Source organism: Aphelocoma coerulescens, chromosome 4, assembly GCF_041296385.1.
Source record: "Aphelocoma coerulescens isolate FSJ_1873_10779 chromosome 4, UR_Acoe_1.0, whole genome shotgun sequence".
Lineage (NCBI taxonomy): Eukaryota > Metazoa > Chordata > Aves > Passeriformes > Corvidae > Aphelocoma > Aphelocoma coerulescens.
This window is the reverse complement of record NC_091017.1, coordinates 56,715,838-56,739,168: the sequence shown is the minus strand read 5'-3', so window position 1 is coordinate 56,739,168 and position 23,331 is coordinate 56,715,838. Positions and strand designations below refer to the sequence as shown.

Sequence of the window (23,331 nt, the reverse complement as noted above, 5' to 3'; positions counted from 1 at the left end):
TGCTGCCTAAGTTAAATCTCTCCTCCTGCACAGGGAAAACTCTGTTAACTGGTTGTGGCAACAGAACATCTTTCATATCACTTCTGGAAACGCCGCACTCAAATCAAAATGACTCCAGGAAAGTAGGGAGCTTTCACAGGTAAATGTGACATGACGCCTGCAAATACACCTTAGAGCTGAATTTCTCTATAGAGAATCACACAAAACAGTGGGGAATAAACGTCATTGCCAGGCAACAAGTAACAGAGGAACCTTCTGCCAAATCCCTCCAGCACTGTTTGTGATATGGGGAGATTTAATTTTAAGAATATGCAAATGGCAGCATGAATACACTGACAGGCTCAGACTTTGTTTTGGTCGTTGTGACCGTCCCGGAGGAAGGGAATTACTTGGCACGTGTTCTTCCGCTTCTCGTTTTTTTAACCCTGACCAGAAAACGGTGAGTTCTATCAGGTTTTTATCCAGCTTGCAGGTAAAGGGTTACAGATTCTAGGAAGTATTAAATACAAACTTTAAAGGATTTTATTTTCATCTACAGTCACATGATGCCTTAATACCCAATGACACTAACTACAGTGTCTCATTAAGAGGTCATGCAAACTCCCAAGCTAAACAAGGCATTCTTACATATTTAACATTCAAATGCAGAAGCCAAGCTAAGCCATGGAAGATTGTAATCAGGAAATCTACACTTCCTGATCCACAAAAAAGCTACAGGTAGGAAAAGTTCTTTTAAACTTGTAACAATGTGCTTTCTAGAGAAACTGTTTATAGGGCATATTTTGTACTCTCTTTCGTTTGTACTTTTCAAAATAGTGTAAGAACATTATCCTGAAAATATCTGATCTCTCTTGTTCCACCTGTTGTAGAGTTAGGATTGTTTTTACACTCAGAAATACAGCTGGCTCAATGGAAATTCAAAAACAATTTTTAAGCCAAATCTATTTTAAAAGCAAATATTTTTAAAGATCTCTTAGTTATTGAAACAGTTGAGTTGGAGTGTGTGGGGTGAAGGAGGAGTTAATATGTCTTTGATATCTGAAATGAAGGGATTTAGAACTCTTCTAACTTCCTTATACCATGAATTGCACATTGTTTGTCACACTAATCCAAGTGTATTTTAAAGGATTTGTCTTCCTCACTGAACTTACATGATTTCTAAATTCCCCTCCTAGAATTTGGTACATTTAAAAATAAAATCTTACAAAAGCAAATGAAAGACAGGTGGGGAGTACTACAATGCTCCGTAAAAGGAGAAAAAAATTACAAAATAGGGAGTAAGAGGAAAGTAATTTAAAAGTCATTTTATTCTAAATTGAGAATTTAAATTGCATTAAAGCATATCAATTTTCACATGGAGTGATAGAGTTTCACTGACAATTGCTGGCAATATTGCAGGAGCTAATTTTTTTTTTACTTGCACTGAAGGAGTTTTCCAGGCTACAGCGTTTGCATTTTTATTACAAAGATCTTTTTCTCATCACAATTTTCTTTAAACTGTAATTGTTTTCAGGTGGTGTTCTAAATACTCAGTATTTTAATGCCTTTATGGGAATTTAGTTAAATACTGCATACAATAGGGTTACAGAATCTAAATTTACTAAAAGGTTTCTAGTGCATCATAGGATTGCCACATCCTGAGGATTCCCACTGCACAAAAGCAGCAAGCGGTGTTCATTGTTTTGCTCCTACAATGGTTGGGTGTTGATGGTCAGCAATGCAATTTTTCCACAGTTCATTCTATAAAACACATCTCTTTTTCTTCTTTCCACATACTGCTAGGAGATACTAAAAGAAGTGGAGAACAATAATACCTGAAGGAACTTGCTTCAGATAAGCTCTCAGCTTTCTTTGGAAAAAAAAAAAAGGGGGGTTGTCATTACCAGTATTTAAAATAAATTTGGGTCCAAAGAAGTTTACCAGTGGCGCTTCAAAAAATCGTCATTAACTTTCAGGGTGCCCATCTTGAAACATAGTAGGTCTCATGTTGAGGAGGGCCAAGACCCGAGCACAGCCTAGATCAGCCTGAGCCATGAAGTACCTCTTTATCAAACTCATTGTACCGACGTCCTGAGAGAGTCACTCACAACTGTGCCGGTGGGAGCATAGCAATAAACCACTATGCTTTAAAAGAACTGCTCCAAATTTACTGTAACTGACACCTGAGTCTATATTATTTACAAAAATCTATTTAGAAACTCTTTTAGATAAGGGGCTTATTTGCTAAGCTACAGTTATATGTCAGGGGAGTGAGAAGAACACCCCAGCTCCCAAATACACAGCCAACTACAGGCTTTCACTGAGAGGCACATTGCACCCAAAACACCAAAAGCAGCCTGCTGCGGCCAGTCTCTTCTAAGAAATGTTTATACAAGTTGCATGTGTCATGGTAAACCAGCTCTCAGTAGCTCAGTACTTAAATTAGTTGAATAATTACACAAAATGTCTTTGTAGGATGGAAGGTACAATGCACACTGAAGTTACTCTGTGACAGAAAAGACAGAGTGGCCATTGAACGACAGGGAGCCTTAACTCCTTTAACTCCTTTCCTAGAGTAAGGAATACAGATAAGGCACTTACTGTCTAGCACTCTAGTAGTTCAGATGGTTTTTATGCTGACAATTTTACCCTTAGTGCAGGAATTTGTACTGCTCTAATTATTACCTTTATTTTTTTCTGATGAAACAAACCAATCTATTTTCTTGCTTTGTCAAATTATTATAGAATCAAATGTGGTGTTGTTTCACAGGGAAGACACACAAATCAAATACTTCCTGCTCATAACCAAAAGAAGAGAGAGGTTCTTGGAAAATGTGATAATTGGAAGCCTAAGGGAGAATTTTTCTCTAGACTTTCGGGGAAAGCCAAGCAAATATAAAAATCAAAACACTATCAGAAGTTTAGAAAAATTTTCTCATTATCTCAAAGTTAAGACAAGCATTGATCAAAAGCTAATCCAGATCTTCCAGTTTGCAGATCTCAGGGAATTTGTACCACATTTACGGCTAATATTTAAAATCAACCCGATGATTTTTGCATAGCTCTAGGTAGGTGGGAAGATAGCGCAAATCTCCAAGTGAAGGGAATCATTACTTCCTTCCTTGGAAAGCCTGGTTAAAAGTGGTTCACTGTGCAAGGCAAACATTTGTGAGTGTTGAGGCCCTTCCCTAACCACACTGTTGTTGGCACCTGAGCTCAAGGAAACAAACTTGCTGAAAGTATTTGATATCAGACTACTGAATGAAAGCTAAGGAAAGTCTTTCTTCGGGAAGGGATGGTTTTTTGCTGTGTTTGCACTGTATCCAGTTTAACATAGCCTCAGCATTGTCTACGGCTTTCGCTGATACTGTTTCACAAAGGACAGGGTGGGGCATGGGGGGAAACACTCAACACACTGAGACGTGATGAAATGTACTCAGGCAATAAACATCTGTTTGGAATTTATAATTTCTCCTTCGGACCCTATCTTTCTGAGGACTATATATGATCCCCTGTGAGCAGAGTATTCCCATGCCTTCCACGTAAAAATCGGGCCGGGGGGGGGGGGGGGGGGGGGGGGGGAGCATGGCTAACCAGAGCAGGTGGCCAAATCCCACTGCTCCTTAACCAGGACCACCTCATTTAGCACCCGATCATGCTGGAGAACCAATGTCAAAACTTCATGCCCAAGCAATGATACATGAAAATTGTAGATTTTTGCTGAGCTACAGAAGAGTGCTGGCAAGCAGGATGTATTGCTAAGGAGAATAGGTATAGAACACAATGTAGTTTTACTTATTGAAAGTTTGATATCAAAATGGATAAAATAAATGAGTTACAGTAGAAAGGTCAAAAGGGATTGTTGGAAAAGGGAAAGAAAAAGGCAGTAATTTTCCTGTGAGCTCTCCTCTGGGTCACTTTCACTTAGACACATGGAGGAACTTTAAAATTTTATTAAGAACTGAAAACATTGCTTAGAAACCAAACATTTAATCACTTACAGCAGGAAGCAGGGGGAAAAAAGGTCAAAGTTGGGTTTTTTCAGTGTGACTTTTTTTTCTGTCTGCCATTTTTATACAACTTTGTTTAACTTCCTTTTTTTCACTTTTGTCACAGATGTTTGCTACAAAGGCACAGATGCTTTGTGGTTAGAAAAATATTCCTGATTGAATATTCTATTTTTAATTCACACTATTTCATTTAGGATAGCAAGGAGGAGTAAGCCTTCTCCTTGGGGCTTACTCTTTTTAATGTTACCAGCTTGACCCAGCTCAACTTTGCATCACTTCCAACTTCTTAATAAAGTTGAGTTTTTCTATTAAAGAGCAGCTAGTTGCATGATTTTGTGTAAATGAAGTCCAATGCCTTGCTATTGCAGGCAATCTGCTTTTCTGAAAGAGCTGAGTAACAAGCACAAGTGTACCCTATGTCAAGAATAACACACACCCAGTGACTGAAAACCCTTTCAGTATGAAGTTGACCCTGGGAACTCTTCTCACTGGTTCCAGTGTGAACAGTATCACATCTTCACCCTGCCAACAGAGGACAGGAGAAAAGAAATAACCTGATGCAAGCGGTGCCGGTGCTACCCAGCTCAGTGCTGCCAGCAGAAACAGCATGGCAGCAGCACAGGTTTGCCTGTGCTGGACAGAAGCTCTCCAGACCATAACAAAACAGATTATTTCACATCTGCCCAGTCTGCCATGCTCAGAGCAGGTTAGCATTGATGTCCTCTGATGATACACTCTGATGCAGAGTATCTGACAGCAGCTTTCAAGCAGGAGAGACAGGGAGGGACCCAAATGAGCCATGTGGAGCCACATGTCCACAGTCCTGAAGACCCACCAGACTGTGGGTCTGTTCCTCCCCTACCTACCTACTTTCCCTACTGAATTTATTGCAATGACTGTATGTGTTGACTGGACTGTATTTCTTACTTCCCCCTTCAACCCACAGCCACTTTGAAACCCTTTTTTATCAGCAGTAGATTTGGGAGTGCCCAGTTTTATCTACCTGAGCACCTTTATTAAGCACCTGAGCTTTGTGCAACAGCCTAGGATGCAGAAAGCACCACCTACACCCTGGCACAGCCACCCAGCAATTTCCTCCTCTCCCTTCTGGGCTGTGTGCTCCTTCCCACAGCCAAGCTGGTGCAGAAATCCCCCCACCAGGACCGGGGCCTACTGTGCCAGGGCACCTCCCAGTCCTGGGATTGCAGCCCATAGCAAATCCAGACTCCCTTGACAGCTGCTCCACTTGCCCAGCCATGCTGTCCCACATGCAGTACAGAAAGTTTATTACCTCCAAAAAATGTGTTATCCACTCTTCCTCTCTTATGGCAAGCAAGCTTGATAGCAATCACATTAACATGACTTTAACACTACACATTTCCATGGAGCTATTCTCATCTACTTCTGATCTACTCACAGTAAAAGAAGCCTAAGTCTCAGGCTAATTCATGCTTTCGAAGTAAGCTGGCAGTCTTGTTCACTTACAGCTCAGTGGAAAACAAACAGTTACTGTCAGCTATCAGGAACCTGAATCAAGCTTTGTTAAGGCCTCCTCTCTCTCTATTTTTGGTTTGGGTGTGGCATGGAAAAAACAATATTTACCATCTCAGTAGCTGTGCCCTTTGTGTATTTGTTTTTATATTCCCTTTCCCCATGTAAATTTAGCAGATGTTGCACAGCTTGGTATCAGCCCTGAATTTTGTTGTCAGTGTACGTGCATGTCTCCACTGAACATTAGTAATGAATAGGCTATGTCTGCACAGAAAAGATAATACAGATTCAGCTGCCAGGCACCATTTCAGGGGCAAATGTGGATAAAGGGATAAACACCAAGAATACCATAAGATTTCACTTTCAATGTAAATGAAACAAAAACTACAGCCATCAGCCCTGAATGGAAGGCTAACAGAGACCCGAGGAGCTACCACCATGTACCATGTCCAATTTTTGTCTTTAACATCTCTTCTTAAATTAAAATCACTTGGGAGTATTCTCCATTGCTTTGGATGAATGCACACAGATTGCGAAAAGGCTAGTTCATATTTACCAATATACATTAAAAACTAATGCTCAGTTCAATTATCCGATTAACTACCTTCTATAAAAACATTTCCATTCACTTTATGTTTATATAGAGTAAAAACACAGGGATTTGCTAGGGTAGAGATGATCAAAAAACCTCAAAGACAGTTTAAGAAAACAGAGGAAAGCCAAGGGCAAAAAGCTAGATGCTAGGGAAAGGTCAGCTTGCTGCTTTCACAGCCAGTACCAGCACCTGGCATCCATCAAACTACAGCCTCAGCTTTCTTTCATTTCCCTGCCATTCTTCCACAATAAAGCTTTACAGTGGCACCACTGAAAAGCTGGACTGTGGCTGGACTTTCCTCCTGGAGAGTGAGAGAGAACCGATTTATCCCAGAGCACAGAGCTACCCAGATTTTCCATGTGGGGGAAAGCCAGGTTTGAGAAGCAAGGAGATAAATGAGCTCCCATCTCTGGGTAGGAGGCAGAATTTGAATTTGATCTCCCAAATGCCCTAAGAGCCAAATCTGCCTCTAGAGACTAACACTCTTTAAAAATCCAACCCAGTGACTTTCTTGTCACAGGGCAATATGTCAGATTGACCAATAAATAAAGTTCCAACACAAGCAGTGGGTATTTGTTTTATGTGTGACCTGAGACACACCATTTATAGTCATTGGAACAAGGAGTTCTGCTGGAAATGTTAGCCTGCTGTTAGCATACAGCATTATAACATCAGGAACAACTCCACAGGCAAAACACAGTAGAGCAAATTACACCTGATAGTGCAATCTTCATTGGTAATTTTGGTGAATATAACCCATTCTTTTGCACAGGATTAAAAGGAGAAAAAAATTACTAAGCTATCTTGATGCCAGACAAACTAAGTCTTTTAAGGCAATGAATCCTTTCCTATAGTTTTCAAGTATTGTTTTACTGAAAGACTAAAAAAGGTTGCAAAGGCAAGCAAGATCAGCTATTCAATAATATTCCAGAAAGGCAGCTGTATTACACTGCTATCTCACCATTATCACATTTTAGCAACATTTGGACCTTTTTGACGCGATGATCAATACTTTGGATCTGCCTTGTACTGAGAAATAATTATTGTAATTGTAACGGAAAAGCTGTTTGCTCTTGCTCATGAAATTGTTGTGTCTAATCATTCCCTTAGCCACCCATCATCACTCAATATCTGTGAAGGAAATTGGTTTAAAATAACCAAATGGAAAAGTTCACCTGCACTGTAAAGAGCTCTAGATTAAATTATCTCTATGCTTTACACTTTAATCTAAGTGCTGCATTTAAAAGCAAAGAAAACCCCTTTGAATCAAAAAAGAACTCATGTAAGAGAAAAAGTATTATCACGTAGAAGTATTAAAGTATTTTAATAAAGTATTGTATCAGAGTAATTGCTTGAAAATTTTTGAGTGTGATTTCTCATTGCTTTCAGTATTTTTCTGTTTTAAAAGGTTTGTTATCCATTTTCACAGTCTTCTTTAATTATGCTTTTCTGCTCTCTGCTGACCAATCTTTATGTGAAATGCTCAGGAACAATGAGGTTAAAAAAAGCATCCTGGTATGTTTCTCACACTTGTTAAAGAAAAGCAGCATTGTGTAGGAGAAACATCTTGACCAGTGAAACTGGGGGAAAAGACACCCCCTACTCCACCACCACTCCCCCAAAAAAGGGGTGAAGGGAAAATAAATGCATCAGGTATAGGAGAAAGTTTCACGGAGGATGTCTGGACTTCAGGCGGCTCTCTTGAAAGCTGTTTATTGCATAGGCGAAGTTACAGCATTTCAGGGAGTGGGTATCCAGAGCCAGCCCTACAGCTGCCAGCTCCAGCTGTAGGCATACCTGAAGCCCCTTTCTGTTCAAGTTACAAAGCATTATGTACTTTTCTTTGCTGAGTACCTTAATACATAACAACCAATAAGCACCATACACAATACCTTTACATTTGCCTATAGCCTATCATAGCTACTACCATCACCATATTATAGTCATTATTATCCAATCACAAGAGTAACTAAGTTACAATTTAAGCTTACAGTGGAAAATTCTCAGACCTCTCTTCTTGCTACATCAACATTTCTTGTTTGCCTGCGATAGCTCTTTCTGGTAAAAACACGTTTTCTATTTACTTATGCTCTTCTTGAGACTTACTTACTTAGTGAAAAACATGTCTTTGTTTGTAGTCACATACCTTTGTCCTAATCATAAAAATATCCCTCCAGCTCATCTCCAACCTTTGCCTTCTCAGTTTTTCAGTGGTCAGTGTTTCAGTAAAACATTTTTTTACTCTATATCAAAACTCGCTTTCATTTCTATCTCATCCTCAGTTTCTACATTCAGAGATCTTTCTGTCAAGCCTACATACCTGTGAAACTTTCTTACCAAACTTTCATCCTCTCCAACATCAGCTGTATTAATAACTTTCAGGCTATGTCTGATCTGAGAGAAGACATAGATAAAATCTGATAAGGAAGCTGAGTTATATGGCTTATACTGGTTTAGAAGGATTCCTAATTTTAGTGCATATATTTGATCCTTCTCAAATATCCCCACAGCTTCCTAGGTCTAAGCAGTTCTAGATTACAGGCTGCAAGTTCATCTCAGAAACAATGGCCCAAGCCAGGCACACCCCAGCCTTACCACTCACTCAGATACCTGATAATAAACAATTGGTGCACCTAACATGCCAGCCATTTCTGCGAACTCTGGACCAACATTACCTGACATAACTAATAATATTACTATTTTGCTCACAGAATAAATCAAATTTGCTCCCACAACATGTAAAATTCTTCTGATGAGGAAAGAATCTTCTCCAGGTGTCACAATGCAAGCCGTATTACTTATTTGGATTTCATGTTATGATCCAATTAAAAAGCAACGAGGATAAGGAATAATGATGAAAGTGATAAAATTATTTTTATCACCATTTCCATACAGAACAACTGGATGAGGTTTGCTTTTTAAAATGAGTAAAATCAAATTTTTCTTTCAAACATGACTCTTCTGCACCAAGTCTATTGTTCTCCAGGTTTTACTTTTAACTTCTCAAAATCCATTCTTCTATGAATGCCTTAGCCCAAACATTGTGCCTTATGCATAGCTGTCTGATTCTCAGACCCAGTAGGAGCTATGAATTCGGGAAGGTGGCCAAGTTGTTAATTCATCATCTTCTATCTCAGTCTTGCCAGGACAATACAGGTTTTGTCTGAACAATGAATTAATAGCACGTGCTTTGTGGGTCATACCTACTCCTTTGTGTAGGACTCCTTTTGGCCTAGCAGTAACAAACCAAGGCTGTAACTCTTGTAAACTCAAGCTATTTATAAACAGGTTTCAGTATCTTTTCTTTCTGTTTCATTCCAATTTGAAAATCCAGTTATAACCTTGAAATCTTCCCAAAAGAGTTCTCAGTCTTCCAGCCACAGAAAAAAAAACATTTTTTCGTCTATCCACCTAAATTTTCTTTTAAATACTGAAACCAACATTGTCTCTTTTCCCTGTGGCCTCTGTTTGCTCTTCAAGGAGCTAAAGTTTCATATTTTTCCCCCAAATGTATTGATTTTTCAGTCTGTTAAGCTGCCACACGTTAAAATTGCCTTTGTCAAACAATTATGATGTCTGTAAACCACTGATTCTTCTTATTTTCTGAAATTATTTTCCATTCTCTATATCATTCTAGTTTGATGAGAAAAAGGCAAATGTGCAAAAAAGTTGTTTCATAGGACCAGTATTTGAGATGAGCCCCAGGAGTATGGCTTATTGCAAACTTGTAGTTTGCACTGCTGTAACTGTTGCATTAAATGAGTATTTGTTAGCATAACCTAAACCTGACTGAATTTCTCTAAAGTACATTTAGGACAAATAATCCAGCAGTGGTATGCTCTGTGCTACAGGGCTTGTATTGTTCAGTATCATGCCATGAAAGAGCCTAGATTTGTATGTTCTGCTCTTGACATGAAATAAAGTTAATCATAGACTGAGATTTCTTTGTTCAGTACAACAGATTTTTTTCTGGCCTGTACAGTTCTAGTTTATCTCACATTCCTACAACGTGCAATATTGCTCTGTCCACAGAACTCACTGTGCAGTGCAGTGCTAACAGCTTACCTAGATACTGGCACAGATTCTCTAACCCAAGGACTGAGCCCATCAAGAGCCTCCTGTTTCCTAGATTTGGCCTTCTGTTTCCCAACCTGTACAAGTCTATTATTACCCTGCAGGATTTGTACTTTATTCAGGTTGTTTTGGTTTTCCTCATCTCCATGGCATTCCCAGCATAATATTCAAAGATTATAAAAAAAGCCTTTTGTGCTACATACAGAGTTTCCTGACTAAGGCTCTGGAAAAGAAAGTTTCTTGCAAAAGAAACTACATTATTAAATACACTACTGCCCAGGAAAAGTCATGCTGCTTCTCCCAAACAAAATGGAAAGGTTAACTCCATCAAGGCCTGCAGATACTGGAGTCTTCATGCACAAAACTTCCTCTTCACACAGCTTTTGCAGCTCCTTTGACAGAAGGAAAATTAAGTTTAAATTGGCAAAGACCCTATGCATTTATGCCAGGAAAATCCCACACAATTTGAAATTAATCAATAGCACAGAAACCCCCTCCCACCTACCACATGGAACCCAGTCTCCAAAAATCTGCAGCTTCTCTCTAGGGTGGTATTTGAAATAAGCATGTTTGCAGAACTAGCTTCACCCTCCTCCCATGCCACCTTCCCACACAGAGAGATCTTTAGGTACTTTCCTCCCATGGGAAAAATAACACACCTATGTGGAAAATGAAGGCTAGAAATGCCTGATTTGAGAAAATCTCTTTATGGAGCCAATTCTCTTTTCTCTCTCTGAGAAATACTCTATCTCTAGTCTAGCAAAACACAACACAAATATGATTCAGCCTTCATGTCAATAAACCTATTTGAAAGGCCTGGTAAGAAAGGCTTGCCTGAAACAGAGCCTGAGCTCTACCCTACTACTTTTTCCAGGCACTTCTTTTGCTTTCCAGGAGGCTTATGGGAGCAAGACTGCAATTGCTTATCACAAAGCTTTCCATGAATGCCTTTTTAAAGCACCCAGGTGAGACACCTGGAAGACTCCGAGGTGTTTGTTACTCACAGCGTACAATTACCCAGCTCCCATTACACTTCAGGGTTTTGCCCCCCTCCCTTCCTGCAGGACTTCCCCATGTAAGGAGGCTATAGGTGCCCTGTCTTGGGTTTGCAGCATTTCCTTGTTTTGTTACAGCAGCATCTACAGGCACCATAAGTGATAAAGGCCTCACTGCTTTGGCTGTCATAGAGACACCTAGTAACACATAACATATTTAAACATTTATAGATTACCTAGACTGTTCCAGACTGGATCCAGACTTCTGGCACATCCTTACTTTAGGGAGGATGAAGAGGCACAACCCAATCCCATCTTGCTTATTAAAGAATACATTATCCCTGAGAAATAAATGCTCTGGGTTTTAATCCCTTTGGGTTTAGGAGGCACATAATTGCAGGTACCTGAAGTCCCAATTGATGTGTGTCATCAGGAGGTTATTACACAACCAGTGGTGACCACTGCCTCGTGGCTTTGGCAGCAGTGGGTTCCAGTGTCTGCACTGGGCATGAGGTGGCTCAGAGCTCACCCAGAGCAGCAGGGACTCTGCAAAGTCAAGGAAACACCAGGTTTCTGAACTTTAAGCTGCTTTGGATAATGTGGCTGTCAAGCTGCCTGGCTGAGACAGAAGGGATCTACCAGTAGCATGCTGCTGTCAAGCCCAGTAACAGGACTTAATACAACTAAACAAATTTTTCTAGGCAAAGTCTTATGTGTAAAAACGCTAATATCCCGCGAGCTAGGTAGGAAATTGTGGATTTTTTTGCCATGGAGTGGCTCTTGACTGCAGCTGGAGCTGGACCGGAGCTGTATCTCACCGACCACTCCCGCGGTGCACCCGCTACTACAACAACAGAGAGCACAGGCAGGCAGTGCCAGCAGGAACTAGACTGCTGGGAGTTAGTCAGGCCTGTTAATCACAAAGCTGTCCTCCCCAATCATTGCTCCACCCAAAACACACAGGTAATTTCCCTCATATTGATGTTTGCCACCTGTTTCCTTCTTCTTAGGTTTTGCCATGGAGACATCATTTCCCCAGTTTCCACGCTTCTTTCACATTTGAAAAACTTTCTGTTCTCTGAAAAAGTAATAAATGAAAAAAAAAAAAAAAATCAACAGATTTTTCAATATAGCTTGAACTAGCCAAGCTTTGTTCCTTTTGTACAGTACTACATGCAGAGTGTTCCTTTCCAGCGGCAACAACAGTGAAGAGTTTTCACCCTCCTCTCCCAGTTCAGGCTTTAGCAGTGCTGGTGTTTTTAACACGATGTCACAAGTACATATTAAGCCACAGGCTTGTTTTGCCAACTCCCATGTTGGTTTTTGGCTATTAAACACCACCTGAATAAGGAACTGACTAACAAACACAACCTTTGTTACAGGAAGAAAGGAGAAAATCAGCAGAGAGCTGTCTCTCTGTCTCACCTCTGGGGAAAACCACTCCTCCCTATTGTCAGGGGCCACTTCAGTGCTGCACTCAGAGCCAAGGGGACACCTTAGAGACACCCTCAGCTCCAGCTGTCTTAGGGCAATGCAGTGGTTTCTGTGGGTGTCTCTGATAACGGGCTCTCACCTTATGAACTCAGGTTAAACTCTAGCCACAGCAGACTGGTGGTTTTTTCAGCACTTTTGTTCATTGTGAATATTCAAATTCACTTTTTCCTGTTGAATACATGCAGCATAAAGAATAGGTGAGAAAAGGCCTGACTCTTGGCAGCAATTCAGCATCACAGAAATTTAATTGTGACAGGAAACTACACAGCAAGTCACTCATAAGTCACTTTTGCAAGAACATTTTGCTACAGAGAAAATAAAAACATACAGCTTGATACAATTAAAGGATTTCAGGAGGTAATATGCCAGATAGCACAGTGTGAAAAGGCTTTCTTTCCTGTAAAGGACAAAAATATTTTATTCCTTCAGACCCCTTCCTTACCTCAGCACAATGAGATGATCAGATAGCAGAAGGGTTAGGAAAGCACTGACTAAATTTTTATGCAGATTTGCCTGTCCATCCCAGCTGAAATGAATTCCAATGTCTTTCTGACATGAACAAGGCAGCATCTGAGAGAATCTAGCATCTGTCTGTGTCTCCATTAGTAACTCAACCCCTTTCCTGTCACTTCACCATCTCGTCTTTCCAGAACTGTGATCCAAACTGGGACAAGCAGCCCAGTTGGATATCAAACTGGGAAGGAGCACAAAAACTAAGCCCTGATATTTTTTCCAGGGGCCCAAGAACCTCAAGGCTCTCTCAAATAGTTAAAGACCATCACAAGGATCATGACATGAAGTTAAAGGGGAAATGGTCTTTTCACAAAAAATTTTAAAAAGAAACCACAAGAAAATTATGTTTTCTCAGCCAGAACAAAGCTACATCTTTGTGGCTTCCATAAATCAGATTTACCTTTCCCCAGTCATCCTTATTAACACATGCCATTTGAAAAAATATATACAATAAATAGGAATGCCTCTAGATGTCAAAATCTGGGAAGTGTATATGGTAAATCACCACAACAAAAGACCTAGAACACTGCAGTGCAAGGGACAGCACAGGCTCTTACAGGCTCCTGTCCCTGGTCCACACAAGCATCCCTGGCAGCAGAACCTGAGAAAGAGTTTAAACAGCTAAGAGGAAAAAAAAGTCCTTATTGGAGGTAATACTTATTCTTAGTTCCCATAAATCACTTAGGCCCTCAGTTAAATGTGATTTGTAAAAGAAAAGCACTGCATCCTTATTTGCTTTGGGATGCATAATAAAGCTCCAGGATTTTAACTGATTTTAACATTAAAATAATAGGTTTTGTCAAAGCTGAGGAACCATCCATTTAAAGAATGAAATCACGGGACTGAAGAACTGGTATCAGTCATCTCTGAGTGCATTGCAGAAAAAGGAAGTGTTTGCTAGACTTATCCATCCTCAGCAACTTCAAAATTTCAATAAAGCTCATTCAAGGTGTGACATATAGCATTTGTGAATGTAAAATCAAAAGAAATACTGAGTAATAATAACCTTTGCATTGTGTTGTCTGCTTAAAATCCCTGGAATACATACAAATCACACCATTTAGTAAATTAAAACTACAACAGAGAAGTAAATACCTGAATTTCAGACCTTCTTTACACATGAAGTGATAAAAGACTGCAAACAGGGATAATGTCTCTCACCATTTAAAACTATCCCTTTGGTTCCAATCCTGTATACGCATTTTGCAAGTAAATACCAACGCCTACCAAGGAAGGCAGTCTCACACCAGCACACGACAGGGGTCTCTTGGCACTCAAAATGTGACAATCCAGCCTGTATTAAATGCCACAGCAGCATTGCTTCAGCTGCAAAACCATTGCCAAAGCACCTCGTGGAAAGACCAATATGTACTACACACAGCTCTAAAAAAAGGGTGTTGCACTGGCACAGTTAAACTGAAGCAATTTTGTACATAAGAATGATGTGCTGATTTAAAACTGCATTATTTATTAGTTTATTTTTGTTTCACAGCAGTGCCATTTCTATGGCCAAAGTATGCTTCAGGCTTAAATAATTGCTTGAATTGTCAGTATTATAGGATTAGTGATTTTAAATGAAGGAATGGATTGCAAGAAAAAGTCATTTCATGCTTTGAAAAGAACATTTATTTATTTCAAAGGCTTGGAACCTAGAACCATCACTCCATAATCTTATTCAAATGTTGGTGTCATCAATGCATTTTAAATCAGCATTTAATTAGGTTAAATAAAGAAAATAGAAGCTGCTGAAGAAAGCCCAGCAAGAATTTCTATTTCTAGATAAAGCTGCTTAAAATGCATAACCAATTCTGCTAACTGTGGGATGTGAAGCACACGACTGAGTTTATAGGTGTTTAGTGAGAATCTGTGCCACTTAGTGTGTCACTGTGAGTAGTCAGCACAAAGAGAATGCTATAAATACAGAAGATTGGGCCTATAACCTCTACCTAATTGAAAAACTACATATATATATATTGCATAAGTCATACCCAGCAGCATTTGCCCTGGGCTGCAACAACGCTTACTTTCCTTCTATAAACGTTCATCTGCCCAAATCAAAAAAGTTCTTTTTACATTTTTTTAGCTCAAATGAGCATACAGACAAGACAAGCTTTAGGGAACATTTCTGGTATTTAAACTCTGTCAATTAACAGTGCTGTACCCAAATCCCATCCAAGCCATAGCATGATCTTAAGAAAGCTGAATTGTATCAGTGTGGAAATCTGTAGCAGAAAAAGAAATAAAAATTATGTAGGTCTAATTGAATTGCAGTAGCTTTTCTGAAAAACACCTTTGCTACCCACTTTGAAAAGACATTAGAGACCACATTAGGAAACTGTTTTGATTTTGAAAATCTTCATTACTGCCTGCTTTGCTGAAATTACTTTCAAAATCATCTTTGCTACTCCTGCTTTGCTTAGAGGACTCACTGCTGATGCCTCCTCCTGAGCTTTTATTTGTCTGGAGGATGAAAATAATGCCAACATTACAGCTAGAACTTTCAAATGGATGAGGAAAAGCCAGCTTCAGCAGGATTTTATGTGCCTTTTAGGCCCTTATGTGAACACTAAATTTTAACAAAAAACTCCCCAGAGGAGGTGCCCCACCACAGTCTGGTCTCTGCAATCACAGAAAGCAGAAGGAGAAAAGGGTAGAGGTATCTACTACTATGGCAATGGGGTTTTCTGGCCTTTGGGTACAGCTTTACGCTTCCCACACACAAGTTGGGGAACTTCAGGAAAGCAGTAAGCATTGATAAGCCTCATATTAGCACTTCACCTCACTGACACCTGCTCCAGTCCTGGCTCTCCAGGACTAAGTGCTCCTGCTGCTCCGATGCAGACCCCAGAAAGCTGTCAGCCAACTTTCCCTGGACTGCAAGGCCCATCCCCTAGATGTGACAGGAGCATTCACACTGTGGGTGCAAGTGTTTCATAACAAATAGTAAACCAAACATATGTGTCATTTTTAGCAAGGCTTGATTACACTGATTACTGATGTAAGACGAGCTACCTAAATGTACGTCAACTACAGAACAAGGGCCCATCCATTTGTTCCGCTCCTTGTCAGTGAAACGGTATCAGGATCATACTTCTGAAGCAAGACAAAAACTGGTTCCACTCTCTCAAGAAAAACATATTCTCAAAAGGAGGATGCAGCCTACCAAAAGCAGAAGGAAGAAGCAGCAGTCACTGCTTAATTATGTACATTATTAAAGACTAAATTTGGTTGTGTAGGACTTTCCACAATCTAACTACAGTGAGTAGGATAATATACATATATATATATATATATATATATATATATGCATATAAAAAAAGTGAAGAGGAAAAACTGCTCCCAATTCTGTGTTTCCTAGCACTGAGGATTTAAAATGTCATCTGAAGCACCTCTGTCTCACACTGGCTCATTCTTTAATTGTGTCAGTGTAATATCCACACAATTATGAACTATAATGAACAAGTCCCACTCTGAAATCTGAGCCCCAAAGGCTACATATGTTATCCAAATATATAACCGAATGCTAAGCACATTGGGATTCTTTCAACCACAAATTTACTTAATTACAAATATTCCTAATGTTGCAGTAGAAGCATCATGTTCAACTAATTATAGCTCAGAACAATTTTCTACTATATCTTCTGGAAAAGAAATAGCATTTTTCAAAGGTACCCAATTTTCATAGCCTTCAGCAAAATACTTCAGCTAAATTTCTTACCTCTATTAGCACAATCTTTACTATTAAGCCATTTGTGTACGTTAGTTTTTGACTAACTCTAACCTTCTGACTGACAGGATTATAGACATAATGTGTTTCCTCAAGGGATTTTTCTACTTACAGAATCAATCTGCAAACCTCTCACTGTCTAAATTATAGCCCATGATTTCATGTCATCCATTTCCACATCCTCAAAAACATGAGAGGGAGACCCTATTTCTAGAGGTGGCTCCCCATGGCTCTTTGCCAACAAAAGTGCTTATGACAGTGAATTATACTCTTCAGAAACCTTACTAGTTTTTGTAGCTAAATTAGACATTGCTTTGTCACCATTGCCTGAAAATAGTCAGAGACTGGGAGATGCCTGGGTGCCTGGAAATAGTGTTTAAGAAACAGGCCCTAAGCAAGAGACTTGCAACCCAGATAAAAGCTGGCAAGACTAGCTAATCATATGGATATATTTGGGTCAGGTAGTACATGCCACATCAGACAGTTTCAATGAAAAAGGTGGTGGAAAGAAACGTCTACAGCACACACACCTCCCCCTCCACCAGTAAATACGTGACAACACAAGCTCCCCAGTGAGGGCAAGCCAAGAGAAGATTCACAGCAGGTCTACAGGAAAGCATCAGGGAAACATGAGGTCAGGCTTACAGCATGTCCTTGGCTCTGCCCAGCTGGAAGTCACCTCTTACTGCTTGGTGACACCACAACATTCCAGTCAGGCACTGATCCTCCGTGTTTCACCCTACAGCACAAAGGCTGAAAACAAGCCTTTCCCCCAGCGCATCCCCATGAAGCTCCCGGCACAATGTTGAGACAGGTGAGATTGGCTCAGTTGGACAGAGCATGGTGCTAATGCTGCCAGGGTTCTGGTTTCAATCCCTGTAATGAGTATTTTAGACCAAACCACTACAATGGGACATTCACTTAAAAGTTGGACTCAATGAACCTTGTGGATCCCTTTCAACCCAGAATATTCCATGATTCTGTGAACAGATAAACTCAGGGTACGATTGTGGATAAGGCCTTGCCTTTATTTTGTCAGATGCTTCAGCAATCAAGTAGTAAAACAATACAGAGCCAAGTTTAACACTCAAGTACAAGTGATTCACCGTCTAACTTTTACCAAGCTTAAGGACTAAACAAGTGTCTTCCCTTTGAAGAAAGGCCCAGTGCCATGAAGAAGACACAGTAGAACATGCAGCAATGACAGGTAAAGAGCAGTAAATTTCAGTTCATATTAATACATGCTGCAAACCCAGGTAAAAAGGAGTAGAAGAAATGCATATTCTTCTATATTCCCTGTACTGAAAATAGTCTTATCCAGTAATGCAGATGGGATGATGATTTACTTTTCCAATCACCCTTACATAAGACCCCAGAGTGTGCAAAATGGCCTTTACACAAAGTTGTATACGATGAAATCAAGATGATAATTTTTTTTTTACGTTATAAAATGCAGTCAGATATAGCTGCAATAATATTTTTTTAAATTATCAAAGTCTTCAATTGACAATGTTATACATAGAAGAGAAAGGCAAAATATTTATTCTACAGTTAGATGGAAAAATGTCCTCTAATAACAAACACAAAGAACAGTCGCTCAGTCCCTGGCATTCTTTGTGAATATTTCCCAGAATTACTGGTGACAGCGTCTGGCCAGTACAGCTATAAGTGTGTTTAAATATTTAAAAGTAGAAAAGAAGAAGCATTTTTTAGGTGAAATATGTCATGAATATTTTTGGCATGAATTTTTAAATAACATGATTATGGATCTTGTCAGGATATGAGCATCATAGTGATGCCTTAGGATTTTAGCTAATTCCAGCTCCCCATAATACCAGGGGTGTTTGCACAATTTCTTCTGAGTTACCTGATGCTGACTACAGCACTGAACTGGGGTCTGATCCAGCTTGACAGTTTCTGTGTCTCTTTGCACTTAACAAGGTAGAACTAAAAATACAAAAAAAAAATCAAACAATGCAGAGACATTTCTGGTGATCCATTGCAGAGACAGTTTTTAAAAAAAAGCCTAGATTTTCCCTTTTTTTAACCGGAGTGGCAAAAAAATCTACTTGGTATTTTTTTCATATTATAATCAAATTTGCAATCATGGAAAACAGACAAATCCACTCTTTTTGTTTTCCCCTCGAGTTTTCTGTAGCAGTCGTTACTAATGCATTTGTTAAGCAGAAGCCGGCTGGAATCAAGAAAACAGGAGCTAACCTGCTACTCCTCTGATCTGGGTGTCCAAAGAACAAGGATTTGTTGCAGTCATTGGATTGCCACCTGCCTAAGGCATTCAACTGTATCTAGCACAATGATGCTGGAAAGCATTCATGAGTGAATACACAATAACATTTGTATGTTTACAGCGTCTGTGAAAGGTGTGGGTGGGGCGATTTCTCTACCGTGTGTTTCCAGAGCAAGTCAAACCCATTAATTAAATTCATGCTCTTGTCCTGCTTCAAAAGCAAAAACACAGATGATTTATGGGCACTGACAGCTGCAGGAACCAGGAGCTGGTTTTGCTCACTCCCCGTCCTTAATTAATTTTGAAGCATCTGGATAGGTTGATTTCTCAGACTGTGATCATACAAAAGGCTACATATCCTGAATTTCTACAAAGGAAGAAAAAGACCTGTTCCATGCAGAGAACTGCCTGCCATGGTTTCTCAGTGCTGGCTGAACAGTGTGTACTGAAATTGTGTACCTCAACATCCCTGGGCCTGCCCAAGCAACTTGTAGGATAAAGCTGTAGGAGGTCCCAATCTTAAAACATTTCTTATCCAGTAATTATTTTACTTGTCCTATAAACAAAAACTCTAAAATGAGAACCTGCAGAACAGTGTAATCTACAGCAACAAAAAAAAAATTCTCTATTAACAGACCTAGGGAAATTGCCACAAACACTTCCTTCTACAGGGAATATCAATATCTCTGTATTGCCAAAGCACATAACGATATATGCAAATATAAACATAGAGCAATACACCAGTGTGTTTATTTCTTCTTCTAGGTTCTTTACACAGGAGACAGATTGCTAGCAATTGGGGCTGAAAGCTGGAGGCAAGCAATCAGAAGACATTTAACACACAAGCTAGGAACAGGAAACTGTGACAGAAGTGGAAAATTTTGGGTACTGAACTTTCACCCTTGGCTCCTGTGAGATTTTTAATGCTAAAGAACTATATAAACGTAGACAGATTATATTGACATTGCATTACCTGCCCAGCAGAGCCATATGCTCCTGCAGACATGGCCAATAAAGATCAAAGCTTTCCATGCATTAATGAGCTAAACCTGGGTGTTACATGTTTCATACTATGCAGTAGATCTATATCAACCTATATTGACAGAGAGAAAGGCTGGGCCAGAAGAACTCTGAATCTCTCTTTCAATCAATTATTTTATCATTCTGTACAACACTTTGTAAAACATAAGGCAAATTTATTTTGTTGTGATTCATAGGCCAGGCAGCAGAAAGCCTGCCAGGAGCAAGGATACTACCATCTAAAACAGCTCATGATCACTAGTTACCAGGAAGAAATAAAAAGTATCCAGCATGGTCTATAAAAGTGGTGGAGCAAACAGAACATAAAAGTCTTTCTGCCAGTGACCCAAAGTGGCCTCACTAATAGGTGACTATGACTAAGAACCTCTACCTAGACATGAATGGGCATATGAGACAACACTATCCTTAGCTAATAGAAAGATAGTAACTCCAGAAAACTCTTCTACAACTGGCAAGGCCACAGAACTCTTTCAAACAGTCTATTTTCAGCTGTGAATCAAAATCTCTCCTTTGGTCAGCTTGTCTTTACCACTCAGGAAACAACCTGTGCCTTTTAGTTACTGACGAGGTGCTTCACAAATCAGGGAGATTGGTCAGATTTCAAAGAATTGTTAAACAATGTTCATTAAATATTACCTGTTGCATAACATCTTACCTGCTTACATTCTTCATGTTGTTGGTGACAAGTTTGATATTTATAAGGAGTTATGTGATAACAGAATTCAAGAGCTGACATACTGATATATAAAAAAAAATCTTAAATTCAAGAAAGTTTGATAGAATAACTAAGCTCAACATGACTATAATTCCTTTGTACTTTTTGTACAGAAAATTGACTATTCATTTCTCTTCCTCCTCAATTCCCTCAGCAAACCAAGAGCCAAGACAACTATAGTTACCTACATTTCCTTCTTCTCATTCCTATAGAGTCTAAGAGAGAAGTGTGCAGTTTGACAGCTGGAAAATTATTTCTTCAATCCAAGCATTCACAGAAACAATTCAGGATTTTCAAATTCAGCTTTTATTTCACAAAACTGCTCCCTTTCCTGAACTTAGAACAGAATCTTAAAGGCTTTGAAACCACACCTAGCAAGGTTAATCAAAGTTTTACCATCAAAATGCAGTGAGAGCACATTAATACAACCATATGTAAACAATTATAGTGAAACACATGGGCACAATCGCAAAGAATGCAAGGAAATCAGAGTTTTGTTCCACTGAAACTTAAATTGCAATGAAGAATTGAACTCATCAAAAAGACCTCAAAAAAAGCTGTTGAACAGACTTTGCAGCATAGAAAATATTTGAATGGTACCACAAAAGCACAAGGACCAAGGCTGATAGAGAAGGAAACTATGAGGGGAATGCAAACCTCAGGGCATTTAAATTAAATGGGCAATTAAAACCACTATTGATAGCTAAACATTTGCTGAAACTCTCAGGGGCACCATAAAATTATAACACTTTCTATCAACAAAGGAAAACAAGTAGTGCCTAAACCAACTGATCTTCGGCTCAGCATGGAAGACCAAGCTATGATTTCCAGAAAGAAAGAGTTAAACCCTCTGTTGAGTAAAATATGTTATTTCTCTTTGATCCTTAGGGTGAGGGATACTTTTCTTATGAAAAGTGCTCATCGACTTCACACATTATACAAAGACAGGCTGTGTGTGGTGTTTGAAAGTTTCAGGGTGGGAGCTCCTAATGGAGCAGGAACATAGGTGGATCAGAGTGACAACTGTCCACTGCTCAGAGAACACAGCACCCCATGCACACTTCCAGTGGAGGACAAACACAGCTTTTAAAACCAAAAGCCTAGAAAGACATTCAAGAGCAGGACAAGAAAGTAACTAGGGAAATAACTTCTCTGTGTCAAAAAAGTTCCAAAGCTTATGTATGGTCTGCGCCAAAGCAAGTTTAGAGTATTTCATTTTGATTTTGGTTTTATGACTTCAAGATAGCATGTTTTCAGCAACTAAATGAGATGGAAAATGCTAATATGAGCTTCTGAGAGCCTGATGATTTTGTTTAAATTCCAGGTTATTTTGGAATGTGAAAACTACTTGCATCCATGACAACCATGTAGATACTATTCACTTCAAGAATCTACAGGACCATGGTAAGCCATATTCCAAAGATTGAGTCTCACTGGTAATTGTGTTGTGCAGTAAGCTGGAGTGACTAGATGTATAAGGCTTCATGTTTCTGTCTCAGAGAGTAATATAAAAACTATTAAACAACCTAAGCAAGAAGCAAGCAGGATATGGCAACATACCTTGATTTATGAACACTGTTTTACACACCAGACAAGTATTAAGTTTCCCAGAATATCTCAAAAAGGATGTTGCTAAGCAAAGATGATGGTAAAAAGAGTATTTAATTAAAATGTCTGTATGCAATTTGTAGGACTAATCGCCATGCTCCAAATTATCACCACCAAGCAGAAGAGGAAAAGGGTCGAAATACAATGAAAAAAAGGATACTTTTAACTCAAGTTTAAGAACAAATATAGAATGGTTTATGCCTAATCCTATCTGACAATGAGAAAATTTTCTATTGGCCAGTTTCTACACTTACTTTTCTGTTAAATATACCTCACTTGAGACTGAGTTTTTAGCACTCATTTTAACATTATAGGCAAAGAGTTTCACTAATTTATTTGCTCCCCTTTTCCTTAAAGAAAAAAAAAGGCACAGTCTACTTTTGGGTCAAAAGCCAATTACACACATCAGACAGAAGCTGACAATAAAACTAGTTATCACTGGACATTAGGAGTAAGCTGACAATTTACCAACAGCTGTGACTCCCAGCAACTCTCCTTTTTGGCATTTTCATTTTAAGTTTCTACAGAATTATAGGAATTTCCCAGAGGATTCAAACAACCCAATAATAAATTAAAGGAAAAACCCATAGCTAACCTCCTACTCCAGAATTTGTTAAACAGACAAAAGGAAATTACAGCATTTAAGAATGTACTTGAAAGTTTAGTTTAAAAAGCTACCTCTTTTGAATTTGTTAAATGAAATCTCCATCCTTTCATAACTGGACCATGGATTTTATTTTTCATTTTACTTTCACTGTATGCACAAATGTTTAGGCCATGGCTTACACAAAATAAATAAGGACATCAAAACAGAATTACACTGCAAGTAAGATTACCAGAG

At 39.2% G+C, this 23,331-nt stretch overlaps 1 protein-coding gene across 2 annotated transcripts in view; it reads left to right on the top strand.

Moving 5' to 3' along the window:
* The first annotated feature begins 620 nt into the window (after positions 1-620).
* C4H4orf19 (chromosome 4 C4orf19 homolog) overlaps positions 621-23,331 on the top strand; it is a 40,705-nt gene continuing 17,994 nt past the window's right edge. Inside the window, exons 1-2 of one of the 2 annotated variants that reach the window (XM_069014302.1) lie at positions 621-717; positions 22,207-22,286. The gene's annotated coding sequence lies outside the window, so the exon portion shown is untranslated. Of the gene's footprint in view, positions 718-22,206; positions 22,287-23,331 lie in introns of those variants that run through there. The other variant, XM_069014301.1, reaches the window with a different exon arrangement.